The sequence below is a fragment of the Sphaerodactylus townsendi genome, linkage group LG06 (assembly GCF_021028975.2).
Source record: "Sphaerodactylus townsendi isolate TG3544 linkage group LG06, MPM_Stown_v2.3, whole genome shotgun sequence".
Lineage (NCBI taxonomy): Eukaryota > Metazoa > Chordata > Lepidosauria > Squamata > Sphaerodactylidae > Sphaerodactylus > Sphaerodactylus townsendi.
Window position 1 is genome coordinate 82,680,558 of NC_059430.1, and position 12,562 is coordinate 82,693,119.

A 12,562-nucleotide genomic window follows, 5' to 3' on the forward strand; every position below is an offset into this window, starting at 1 on the left:
GAATAAATCCAAATCCGAATTTTACCGAATTTCTAGGGTATTGACCAAGCATAGCTAGTACCTGGCCAGTCACTATGTTGAATGTTACCATAGTGCAGAACCACTCAAAATAATGTTCATTATAAACTAGTGGGGCCGGCCACGCTTTGCTGTGGCAATTGTCCTTCTCATCACAGTCCGCAACCCACACACATGTCCATGCAGGTCCAATGATCCCCAGCATAGCCTTTTGGGAGCAGCAGTGGTGTAGTGGCTAAGATTCGGATTTGGATTTTGGGGGTGCAGTCTGAAAAAGGCAATGTTTGTGAGAGGAGGGTCTTCAGCGAGATATAATTCCATACAGCCCACCCTCCAAAGTGACCACTTTCTCAAGGTGAACTGATCTCTGTCATCTGGAGATAAGTTGTAGTATCAGGATATCTCCAGCCGCCACCTGAAGGCCTGCAACCCTGACTGTGAACAAGGTAAGTTCAATATTCAAATACCAATTTTATAAACATCAAGTTGTCCCAAGTTTTAGCCAGAGGTGCACATATCCAGCTTCATTATCCTTACAACCACAATATCATTATATCCTGTTGGGTAAAAGTCTGCTGGTTTTTGCAGTGGCTTTTAAACAGGAGGAGACCAAAGCTTTTATTCCCTGGGAAGTCCTCAGTTTTAAGTATTTTTTTTATATTATCATTCAAGCAATAAACGACTTCCATGATGGAGGGTTGCCAGAAGGCAGGTCACAAGTTCAATCTCCAAAAACTTTGATGAAAGGTTCGCAGTCAGCAGGTACAAAAGTTAAAAGCAGCAAGCATTATGGCTAAATGAATCAATGACTCAATAAGATTCAGATTTGTTAATTAATTAATTAATTAATTGGCAATTAAATTGCAGCTAACTTATAGTGATCTCATGGGTTTTCAAGCCAAGACACATTCAGAGGTGGTTTGCCATTGCCTGCCTGAACTTTCTTAATGCTCCCCCATTCAAGTACCAAACAGGGCTGACCCTACTTAGCTTTTGAGATCTGATGAGATCTGATGAGATCAGGCTAGCCTGGGTTATTCAGGTTCAGGACAATTTGTTTCTTTAGAAAATTCAAAAAGGAGATGAGAACTAATGGAGGCTTTGTGACAGCTGTTAGACATTATGACAAAATGGTTCAGTATTCAGAAGGAATAATGTTGTGCCACTCTGAGGCACAGTAGGCCCCCATATCTCATTTGTAAGCTTACACTTCCCACTATTCCATAGGCATCCATCCGATTGTTCCCCATTTGGAAAATGATGTTGGATTAGTTAAACCTCTGTTCTCACCTAGCAGTGCTGTACCTACATTCTAGACAAATTTATTTTAAACCTTTTTTAACTTCCTTTGTATATAGATGACCATTAACTTCATTTTCATTGTTTATCTGGAGCTTTCAGTTATGGAAAACACATACCTTACTGTTAACAAGTCAATAGCTGTTTGTCAACTGTGTTGTACATTTGAGTGTGGTATTTACAAGTTAGTGTCTATTGTACTATCCTTTAAAAATGCCCATTGTTATCAAATGATGTCACCCATGTTGTACTCAAGTCAGTTAAAATGATTTGAGCACTATCATGTTGAATACACAGATCTTCTGTTTTTCTTCCTTATTTGAAAGGACTTTTGCCATCCTTTTGATTGGGAGTAGATGTATGTAAATGTCTCCAGAAAGCACCACTGCTGTCAGTAAAGTGAAAGCAAAAACATGTGCATACTATGACTAGTGCTGATAAACAAAAAGAATGGAGTGGTACTATTGTTTTGAGTTATAGCATTAATAGCAACAGGCAAGCAACAGCAACAATAATTCAATGACTAATGCAGTGACATTTTTTCTTGTTGTCTTCTCTTATGCTTTTTTGCTACACACATAGCAATGTCATAGGTTTGCTCTGCTTACTAAGATTTTTTTTCCTTCTCCAAACATACATATGAACCTTCCTGTAACCATGTCTGGAAAAGTTCCCATTCTATGCAGCATTTGCATTTCCAGAAATAGCAGCCCCAGATTCACTGGGGGTTGCCGTTGCGGAGGTGGGAAGGCTGAATGGGTAGCCCATCGGTCGAAGGATCGACACAGTGCTCGGATGTTAGCCTGTTCTCGTGAGCACGAGTTGAAACACGGTCACGTGCAGGGGGAAAGGGGTGTGCTCACCTTATAAGGTGGCTTGCCTCAGTCTCTTATTTGGGCATACAACACCCACCCTCCCCGCCCTGTTGTAGGAATGGTTCAATTTGCACAGTTGATGTCTGTTTTGTGTTTCAGTTGTTGTTAATGTATTTTATTGTCGCAGTCTGGTGGATTAGGGCAGGGGATCACATCGTTTGGGGAGAAAATCTAGCTTTGGAGCTGGATTTCTCCGCAGTTGGGGGGGCTCTGTAGGAGGCTTAGGATGGGGCGGGTCTCATGGTGCAAGCTGTGGAGGCTATGCAATCAAGCCTGCTACCCCAGCAGGGGTGTGTGCCATGAATAGGGCTTGAGCCCAGGTGGCACCCGCTAGCTCCCTGTCCCATGCCCCAATAGGGATTGGGGATGGTTTTAGGAGGCCAGCAAGGGTGCTGGCCCAAGGCTCCAATGTAATCCCTTCTGCTCGCTCTAGCTTCTCATTATAATAAAACTGACTGCAGCCCAATTTTATTCCACAAGTGGTATTGGTGTGATTTTTGGAACCCAAAAGCAAGCTCTTCCCATCCGCCCGCAACTCTATATTTCAGTGGATTCCTTTCAATCCTTTCTGGCAACTTTTTTATTTGCAGATTTGTGGACATGTTGCTAGTGTTTTTGAAAGATATTAGTTGATCTCTGAGAATGTAGAGTCAGGTTTTAAGGTAGGCTCCAGACTACGAATGGATTTAATCAAATTTTCAGGGGATGACAGTGGAATGACCCTCCAAAAATGCTATTGTGAGGATTATGGGACAGATCTGTGGTATGCAGGAGAACTGGGCAGGATTAAATGAAAAAAATCCTGTATCCAATACCACAGTGCAATCCTCAGTATAGTTACACCTAAATCCATCAAAGACACTGAGCTGAGAAGGTTGTAACTGATTAGAATGGTATGGTAAATTTTCCCTGTCTTTGACTCCCTACCAGTGGCGTATCTGCCTAGGGACAAGGGGTACCCCTTGTCCCCGGGCGCCACTCTTCTGGTCATGTGGGGGGCACAATATCGGCCCCGCATGTGACCAGGAAGTCCTTCTGTCTCGTTGTTTTCGCGTGCCTCAACACCATCCGAGGCAAGCAAAAATGACTTCCTGCTGCCTCCAAGCGCTCTCAACCCCACCCTGGACTTCCCCCTCTCTTCATAAGAGACTGCAGGCTGCTGGCTGGGAACCCAGCCAGCAGGGGGAGTCTGGGGGGGGAGGTGGGCACCCTGGACCTTGCCCATGTCCATGGTGACATGGGAAGGGTTGCGGGCAGTAGGGGTGGAGCCTGGGGGCATCAGGGGCAGAGCTAGGGTGGTGGGGGCAGAGCCTGGGGGGCGTCCTGGAGACAATTTGTCTCCGGGCGCCATTTGCCCCTGGTACACTTCTGCTCCCTACAAACTACAACATTCAGACTAAAATTTTCAGTGTAGCTGTAAGTGACTCTCCTAACAAGAAACTTCAAGTTTAGTGATGCTTGGGTCAGGGGGTCCAATTTTATGGGCCCCCAAATTTTCCTCTACTGAAGTATGGATGGGGCTATAGAACTGGACACTCTGATATAATCTTCACCAAACATGACAATTCTTGTAAGGATAGTCACCTGTAGCTATGCTGAAAATTTGGTGGTTATTCCTTAAAAAATTTCCTCCCCTGAACCCTGCAAATATAATGAGCCTGAAAAATATGGGAAAAATCCATTTTAAAAGTCAGGTTTTTTTTTCCAGCTTTGCCTTTTTGGCTTCATTAAAATGCCCCCCTCCCACGGTTCTACATACCCAAATGCACACCCCTCATTTCTATAATTCTGCAAAATTATAAAATCATTTGAACTGTAATATGATAGGTCTTGTCTCAGTTCCACAGTGACTGTTCTGCCAAGGCTATAGTTGAAGGCAGCAACGGTTTGACTTACCTTGCCAGCCTCTCTCACTTCCCTCCCCTTTCTTATCCCTTCTTTCCCTTATCATTTCTTCATTTCCCCTTGTCTTCTGCCCACTCCTTCACCAAATTTTTAGCAGATGTATGGTATAGGAGCTGAGGAGATATTATTATTTTAGATCATTCCACCCTGGTTAGTTTATGCACCATGCTGGATTGTATTGTGGGGTGTTTTCATTGTTTTGTTTTATATAATTGCATTTGTATTGTTTTGTTTTATATATTTGCATTGAATATTGTTTTATATATTTGCATTGTATGAACATGTTGGTAGCCGCTCTGAGCTTGCTGCAGTAGGAACAGTGAGATACAAATATAATAAACAAACAGTCTAGGAGGGTGCTTTTGTAAGGGGATGTGATTGCAGTCTATTGCATTGTATAGCCATGTCTGTCAAGTTGATAGCAAAGTGTTTACAATTTCTACCTCATAATTAAATATAAAAAGGATGGAATGGATTATTGCAGATTCCCTCTCTTAGCTTACCAATAGCAAAATTCCAACACATAGGCCATATCCACATGGCCAGCTGAGCAGGAGTGCATCAGCATAGTTCATGCCAATGCACCCCCGGGAGCCATTCGCATGAATGGCCCCATTGGCTCCGCAGCTGGCAGCACAGCCTTTGCATGGGTCACGTCATTCCCAAACATCTCCTATCTCCTGCCACCTTCCATCACTCTGTGGAGGCCAGGGGATGCTTCTGCGGTTGGGGGCTAGGAGGCATGTCCCCTGGCCTCCACAGAGTGATGGAAGCAGCAGAAGATAGGAGGCATCTGGGAGCATCATGGGAAATACACCAGCTTCAACCCCGTTGCCATTCGTTTTGCATAGAATGGAAGCTGGCGTTTTCCAAAAAAACACTGTTGGGGGGGAAGAGAGCAACACTGCATCCATTTGGCAGCAGCGCCTGTGCAAAGGACCCCCCCCCGGTGTTTTACTGGGCTGAAACCAGTGATTTCAGCCCATGCATGAACAGCCATAGTGTTGTATGTGATGCCTGCCAAATGGCAGGAATGCCTGTGAAAATATAGCCTAGAGATGGAAGATTCTTAACACTGTTAGCAGATTTTTTTTTATTTGTCCCACATCTTGGAGACTGTGATTCAGACAGTGTGCTTCAGACATACCTTGATTCAGACCATGTGCTTCTGGAGATGATGCTTGGGACTGCCAATTCCCCCCCTCCTCCCACAAATAAGTGGGGCCTGGATCAAATCAAGCCTGAGCTGTTCTTCAAAGCTAAGAGGCTGTTGTACTTTGGTCACACAATGAGGAGACAAGAGTCATTGGAAAAAACCATAATGCTAAGAAAGATTTAAGGCAGCAGGAATTCTGGAAGACCCAATATAAGTTATATTTACTGTATAATGGAAGCCACAGCCTTCAGTTTGCGGTACCAGAGCAATCATAAGACATTTTGGAGGACACTGATTCATAGGGTAACCATGAATCTGAAATGACCTAATGGCATTTAACACACACTCACTAGAACAGGGGTAGGGAACCTGCGGCTCTCCAGATGTTCAGGAACTACAATTCCCATCAGCCTCTGTCAGCATGGCCAATTGGCCATGCTGGTAGGGGCTGATGGGAATTGTAGTTCCTGAACATCTGGAGAGCCGCAGGTTCCCTACCCCTGCACTAGAAATACCAAGAGAGGACATTACATTGAACACTTTTTAGTGATCTTCTTCTCAAAGTATTTGCTCTAGAGGGTAACTCTTCATGCTCTTTACTATTTTGGAAATCCGCCATCAATGGCCCCTGACTAAAACAATAGAAATCTGCTTACTCCCCCATACTTTCCAGCCTCCTCTGAACAGAGAAAGAGAAATTCTAGAACAAGCACCTGAGAAATCAACACAACCTTCTCAAATTGAGCCAACAAATTCCATGCCCTCCCTTTCTCTTTTTTGTCATGCTGCTTTATTATGACTCTACTATTACTATGGTATCCAAATATACTTAAACCCGTTGTAAATAATACACTTTTTATAGCTACTTTACCATAAACATGTCAGAAATTACTAATGTTGAACATTAAAAAATTCCATGAGGTGAATACCCAAGGCACTGAAATTAGAGACCTAATTAGACCTGGTCTCTGATTCACTGGTGAGTAAATTTTATCAAGAAACACAGAATTTCAAAGCTTTCATAAAAGCATATTACTTAAAACCATAATTACCTAGCCATGCAGAATAGTTAGCATTTCCTTAATCAGGTACTGCTTGAGGAATACATATTCACCAACAAATTTAGAGCACTCTAGCCAGAGCTATATTAAGACCAAATTCAATAAAATTGCATCAGTAACTCTTTAAAGAAAGCAACACAGAATATTTAATTCCCAGCAAACAGACCATTCAAGGTTACTGTGCCACAATCACTAGTGGCATCAAATGATTTGTTTAAAATCTCAAAGGCCTTTTGTTCTGGCACTTGAAAGTTTTAACAATTGCTGTCTGTATGGAATCTAGTATTGTAACCTGCCTTAAGTATTATTTTGCTAAATAGAAAGTGGAGGCAAGAATATTTTAATTGACAAAGTAGCACTGGAGGAGCCCTCAAATTTCAGCAATGAAGATCAGGATATAATCCAAACTGGTGTTCAAGCAAACCTAGAATCTTCATTCCCAGTTCCCAGGGGCTATTAAAGGCAATGAGTTGATGCTGACATAAGGTCAGTTATTGTACACATTGGACCTATGGTGGGGGTCATTTTTCCACTGGCAAGCTATTTCAATGCCAATCCAATGGCAACCATAAAATGTGCCCCAACCCTTAGTACTGGTTCAGTGTGCATCTATATGACTTAATAGCTCATAACTCAGTGACTTCCAACTAAATAGTTGAATTACAGCCATTGAACAGTATTGTGTTTGAGATGATATGAAACAGTATCAGCATAGTGTCTGTGAAGACTGATCTGTGGTAAACATTACTTGATTTTGAAACCTAGTAATTAACATGAATATGTGATGCCTACCCTGAATGTAATGGGTTGTTGCAAGAATTAATAAAATAAGGATCATAAAGTTATTTGCATATTAACAGCTAAGCAGAAAGCAAAATTGTGTTCAGTGTTCTTCTTTAGTTCTAAAAATACCCCTTCATGAATAAAGAAAAATGATTATAGAATCAGTCTGAAATATAAAACGCAAATAAACAGCTTACACATACATTCAGAAACAGATAAACATGACATATCTATTATTTGTGGTATTCTCTTGACAATGTTAAGGACTTCAGGGCAGGTATGATTATCACCCATGACACCAGTTCTCTGGAATGGTCTTCTTAAGAATGTGTCATGTCCAAATGGGAATTTTCTATCAGCTGCATGAAAATTTCCTCCCTCCTGTTTCCCACTGATTTATGCAAAATGGGGCTCCTGAGGGATAAATGAGCATGGAGAAAGACATGAAGATTTCCTGCAGTGAAAAAAGGTAATTGGTAAAAAATTGCTTATTTCATCTGGATTAACCCAATATAAGGAAGGCCTATACTTTGATGGTATTTTGGTGCTATTGAAAGGAAGTATTAATTGAGGGCCTTTAAAATATAATTAGATGGACTAAATAGGTCTTGTGGGTGGCCATTTGTGTTCTTAGGTTGTTTGGTAGGTAGTATCTCTGAGTTATGCCAGTGTAGGGCTGAATTATAATCCCAAACCCTGTTGTGATGGAATTGAAGGTGCAGGTGTGTTTTAAAATTTGTTGCCTATATGTTTCTTCTTATATTGTAAGACATCTTGAATCCTTTGGATAAACAGTAAAAATGAACACATTTTTCAATTATGTTTTTGCAGTAATAGTGGTTTCAAGTCACTCCCCCAGACCTGTGTTTGACATCCTCCCTCAAATGCCAAAGCAGTTCTGGAATGGGTCTTGCCCCCTCATCCTAACTTTTATTGATAAAAACAAAACCTCAAATACTGTGCTTGTCCAGCAATTGCACTGAGGGTTTCTGTTTTTGAAGCTACAAATGTTCCTTTTATTATTTTGCAGTTTTTTTTAACTGCCCCCTCCCCCAAGTATTCTTTTTAGGTTTCAGACTTAGCAATTCAGCCAATTTTGTTATTAGAATATATAAGCAGGAGCCCACAGCAATTTATGAGAGACATCCCATCTCCCCAACACACACTATTTCTTATTTTTCCTTTTCTGAAAGGCCCCATAGTCCCTCCCTTTTTCATGCTCCCTTACCTTCTTGCCAACTACACTTAGGAAAATTTCTGGACATTTGACTGTGGAGTCTTGGGAGGCAAAGTTTATGGGGGGAAGCAACTGCAAGTGCTCCTTTTTTCATTTTTGGGTTTTTAAAACCTCCGTTGTTTAAAGAGTTCACTTTTTTTCCTGCAAACCTGGGTCTCTTTACAGATTCGTAGAAATATCTTGCCTATTTATTGTGATTCTGGATTTAAATATTTTCAGAGTTGGCCAACTTCACCATTAGTGCAGAGATGAGGATAATAAAATCAGCAATCAAAACACTGGGCAGGAAGGAGGGATCACCAAATGAATGCCATTGAGGAAGACAACAACAGAAGGAGGTAAGCAAGTCTCTCTGGAAAGAGAGTTCCAGAACTTTGTTTCCATGACTGAGAAGTCCCTCTCCAGGAATGCCACCAATCTAATCTCAGAATACAGGAACACCCAAAGCGGGACCTCAAAAAAATGATCATAGGAAGCAGGTAAATTCATGAGGGTAGATAATCCTTCAGGTATGCCAGCTCCAAGACATTTGTTTCCACTCAAATAACACTCCAACTCTCAACATGTACCAAAAGAATTGCTCCAAACCAGTGTGACTTCCAAGTAATGTGTTTAGGACTGAGATGCCAGGTTTGCCTAACTTTTGTGTAGATTGTTTCAGGTTGGTAGTCATGTTGGTCTTCAGTAGAAATAAGAGTCCAATAAGACCTTAAAGACTCAAAATGGCTCATTACTCGTGGAACACTTAGGATTTCTAGCTGCGCAGAGGGGCTGAAGTGTGATCTCCTCACATTTCTCTGTTTACATGTGAGGAGGCAACCCAGTCCTCCCTTGCAGCTCAACTCAACAGGTCTCTGTTTCCTGGTTCTTTTTACATGCCCCTCTTAAAAGCAAAGATCTCATAACACTCAGTAGTCCCAATTCTGTAAGAACTGATATTCTCCCCCTCCCCCAACCTGTGTCTCACTGCAGCAGTGGGAGAGAGGCTTGTTTAAAAAAGAGGTGTCTGAAAAAAAGTTTTTAAAAGCAGAGTAAGAGAGATGGGCTGAGACAGAAACATACCCTGTTTGTGCTGTTCCTTGCAAAAGCCAGCTCTGTTATGTCAATACACTGATATCTTAAAATGAGCATTAGAGAAGCAGGAAGCTGGCAACATGGAACGGGGAGAGACATGGACAGCACTGTGAGGAGTGGAAAGGAGAAAGCCTGGCTGGCTGTGGGAGAAGAGAATAGGTCTGGGGCAAAGTTGTGATGACTGGAAAATCTCCCTGCTCTGGTGGTGAAGCAAAATTAAATTCATGCTACAAGTGCCACTGGGAGACTAGAAAGTGAAAGTGGGGCTTGATAAAATACATCTGTAAAAGAAATCTTGCTGCAACAGACATTTGCCCCCATCATGCAGCAAATGCCTTTTGTGTAATCAAAATTTCTAGAGTATAAGTTTTGATATACAAAGCTTCCTTCATCAGATTGCATCCTATCCTCTCCAAATCATCCAGTCTGTCAACTATATAACATAGTTTCTGATACTGACTGAAATCCAGTGTTTATCCAGTTGTGTGTGAGAAGTAATCTTTGAATTGGGCCCAGACTAAATTTTCCATCAGTGAATGGAAGTTTCCTGATTCCTGCTCTTCCTACAGCCCACTGACCTCCCTGAGGAATGTCAAGAGAGAGGTATGCAGTGGGAAGAGAGGTGTCTGCAGTGAATTGGTGGAATTGGTGGAAATTAATTAGTAACCAACCCCTTAACCAGCCTAATAGTAGTCTAGATTATTTTGGTTCCTATTACAAGTCAAACAGTGCAATTCACCCTGTTATTCTACATTGCTTGTTATGTATTACTTTAGAAAGAATATAAATGCAGTTTCCAGTAGTTGTGTCTCTTTTATTTCTTTCTGTGATATACAATTCAATGACCACCACAGGAATATGGCACATGCTTGCAAGCACATTGCTGATAGTTATATATATGTATTTTCTCCTCTCTAGCAGGAAAGAATCTCAGCAAATTTTTAAATGCATCACACAAACTCAAATTGCCATTCTTCTCAAGAAGATATTCAATGGAGTTGAGATTAAGCCTAAAACAATGGCAACATTGTTGTCAAAGCAAGGTAACTTTCAAATGTAAATTTTATTCATCTAAATATGATGGTCTGTAAATATTCCTGCAAAAGATGCATTCTTACTTTCTTATTTCAAAATACATGTATTTTTTGCATTGCATGAATAAATCAGATATGTAGATATATCTGTCTCCAGTAGATTTTTTGATACTGCTGTAAGTCAGTGTTTCAAATAGTAATACAGGAACAAAGACATTTGCTGACAAGGTATCTAGGGGTTATTTGAATAAAATGGAGAATTGCATTCTACTTTGCAGATTTAGGTGATGCCTCTTTGCTAGATTTTATACTGTAGAGCTGGGAGAATAAATTGTCTCTGAAGGAAAATCATAGGGAAGAAGGGTTTGCACTGTAGTTTTATAGGAGTCTATATGTGGTGTTGATCTCAAAGCTTAACTCCTGAACCTTCTGACAATATATAAGAAAAATCTTTTATGGATCATGACAAATGTAATCTAGTCCATTTTTCTGTTTCCAGCAGTAGCCAGCTAGATGCTTTGTAACAGTTTATAAGCGGTGAACCATTGCTATTCCTCCTATGTTAAGTAAATTCCTGTATAAGGACACTACTTCTGAACACAGAGGCTCTGTTGAATTATCAAAGAAGCCAACAATAGACTTGCCACCCTGCCACTTAGAGAGGCAGTGGGAAGAAAATAAAATAAAAATATTAACGTTGCTACATCAGTTCCAATTAAAACTCAGCATGACAAAAGGTAGCTATAGGAATTGCTAAAAAAAGGTAAAATTCTATAGTTACCATGGTTTTACCATGGAGTTTTTGGCGATTCCTAGAACTACTCTTTGTCACTTCCAGATTTTACCTGGAAGTGACGTAGAAATGTTGCTGATGCAGCTGATATGACATGCATCCCCATGTCAACACCCACAGCCCTCTCCCTGATTGCCAGACCGACACTCGTTATATTTGCCCTGTTCAGAATCTACCATTGAAAGTTGTCCTGAGTCCAAGACCTGGAAAGCTGCCTGTAAATCAACTTAAAAAATAAATAAAATAGATGTAACAGTTTATATTTTAGTTTAATTTGGAATGCTTGTTAAATATATATCATTTTTAAAAAGGCTTCACATGGCTAAGGTATTTATACACAGAAGCTTGAAAGGCTGTAAAATCCATGGTTGGCTTTTCTCATGGTTTTTAAAACTAAGCCCAACTGAATGCCACATAAGTGCTGACCATAGTGCTATATCTGTTGCTTGGAGCAAATGATACTAGAGGCTTGTGAAGTATTTAGCACCTGTATAATTTCAGAACTTGTAAACCATTATCATGAAACAGTGGATATGATATTCATGAACTATTATGCAAAGGATAAACCAGGAGAGGAGAGGATGCGGAAGACAGTGAGAGATACTACTCCTCAAAACCTGTATAATATTTGCTCACATTTTTGTAAATAAACAAGCATGTATTTTAAAAAGTGTAACATTCGAACATCTATTAAAAATGAAATGGTTCTCCCTTGGCTCAAACTGAGATTCAAACTGGTACTGCTAAGATGATTGGTCTTCTGGATATGGTTCTTATTTCTGGTCATCTGCATCCCTTTAGATGGGCTATATGCAAGAGGTCATAATGGGAATCTCTTGTAACTGCAGACGGATAAATTTGGGGAAGTGTGGGTTTTTCACCCTCTTCCACTTTAGTTGCTCCCCAACAGCAGTTCATCCCACTTCATTCACTGCCATGGCCTGCACCACACTGCCTATATAACTGATTTTAAAGCTGATAATTGAACAGTGATTATAACTTATAACTGAACTGAATTTTGGAAGAAAAATCCTCAAACATACATATTTTTCCTTATAACAAACTATACCTGACTGGAACTCAGCCCATAATGAAGCGGATACAGTAGATATTTTCTCTGTGTTTGTATTTCTTTTTACACTCCAGTACTTTTATTTCATTTGAAGTTATTTCAAGCTATTGTTTTTAATGGGCTATTCTACTAGGGTCTTATTTATTTATTTATTTATTTATTTATTTATTTATTTATTTATTTATTTATTTCTGAGGCTTTTATACCGCCCCATCCCCGAAGGGGATCAGTAATTGGATGTTTGTTTGTTAGTGA

The 12,562-nt window shown here is 40.5% G+C and overlaps 1 pseudogene; it reads left to right on the plus strand.

Moving 5' to 3' along the window:
* The first annotated feature begins 7,528 nt into the window (after nt 1-7,528).
* Nucleotides 7,529-12,562, plus strand: part of LOC125435389 — a 76,235-nt pseudogene continuing 71,201 nt past the window's right edge.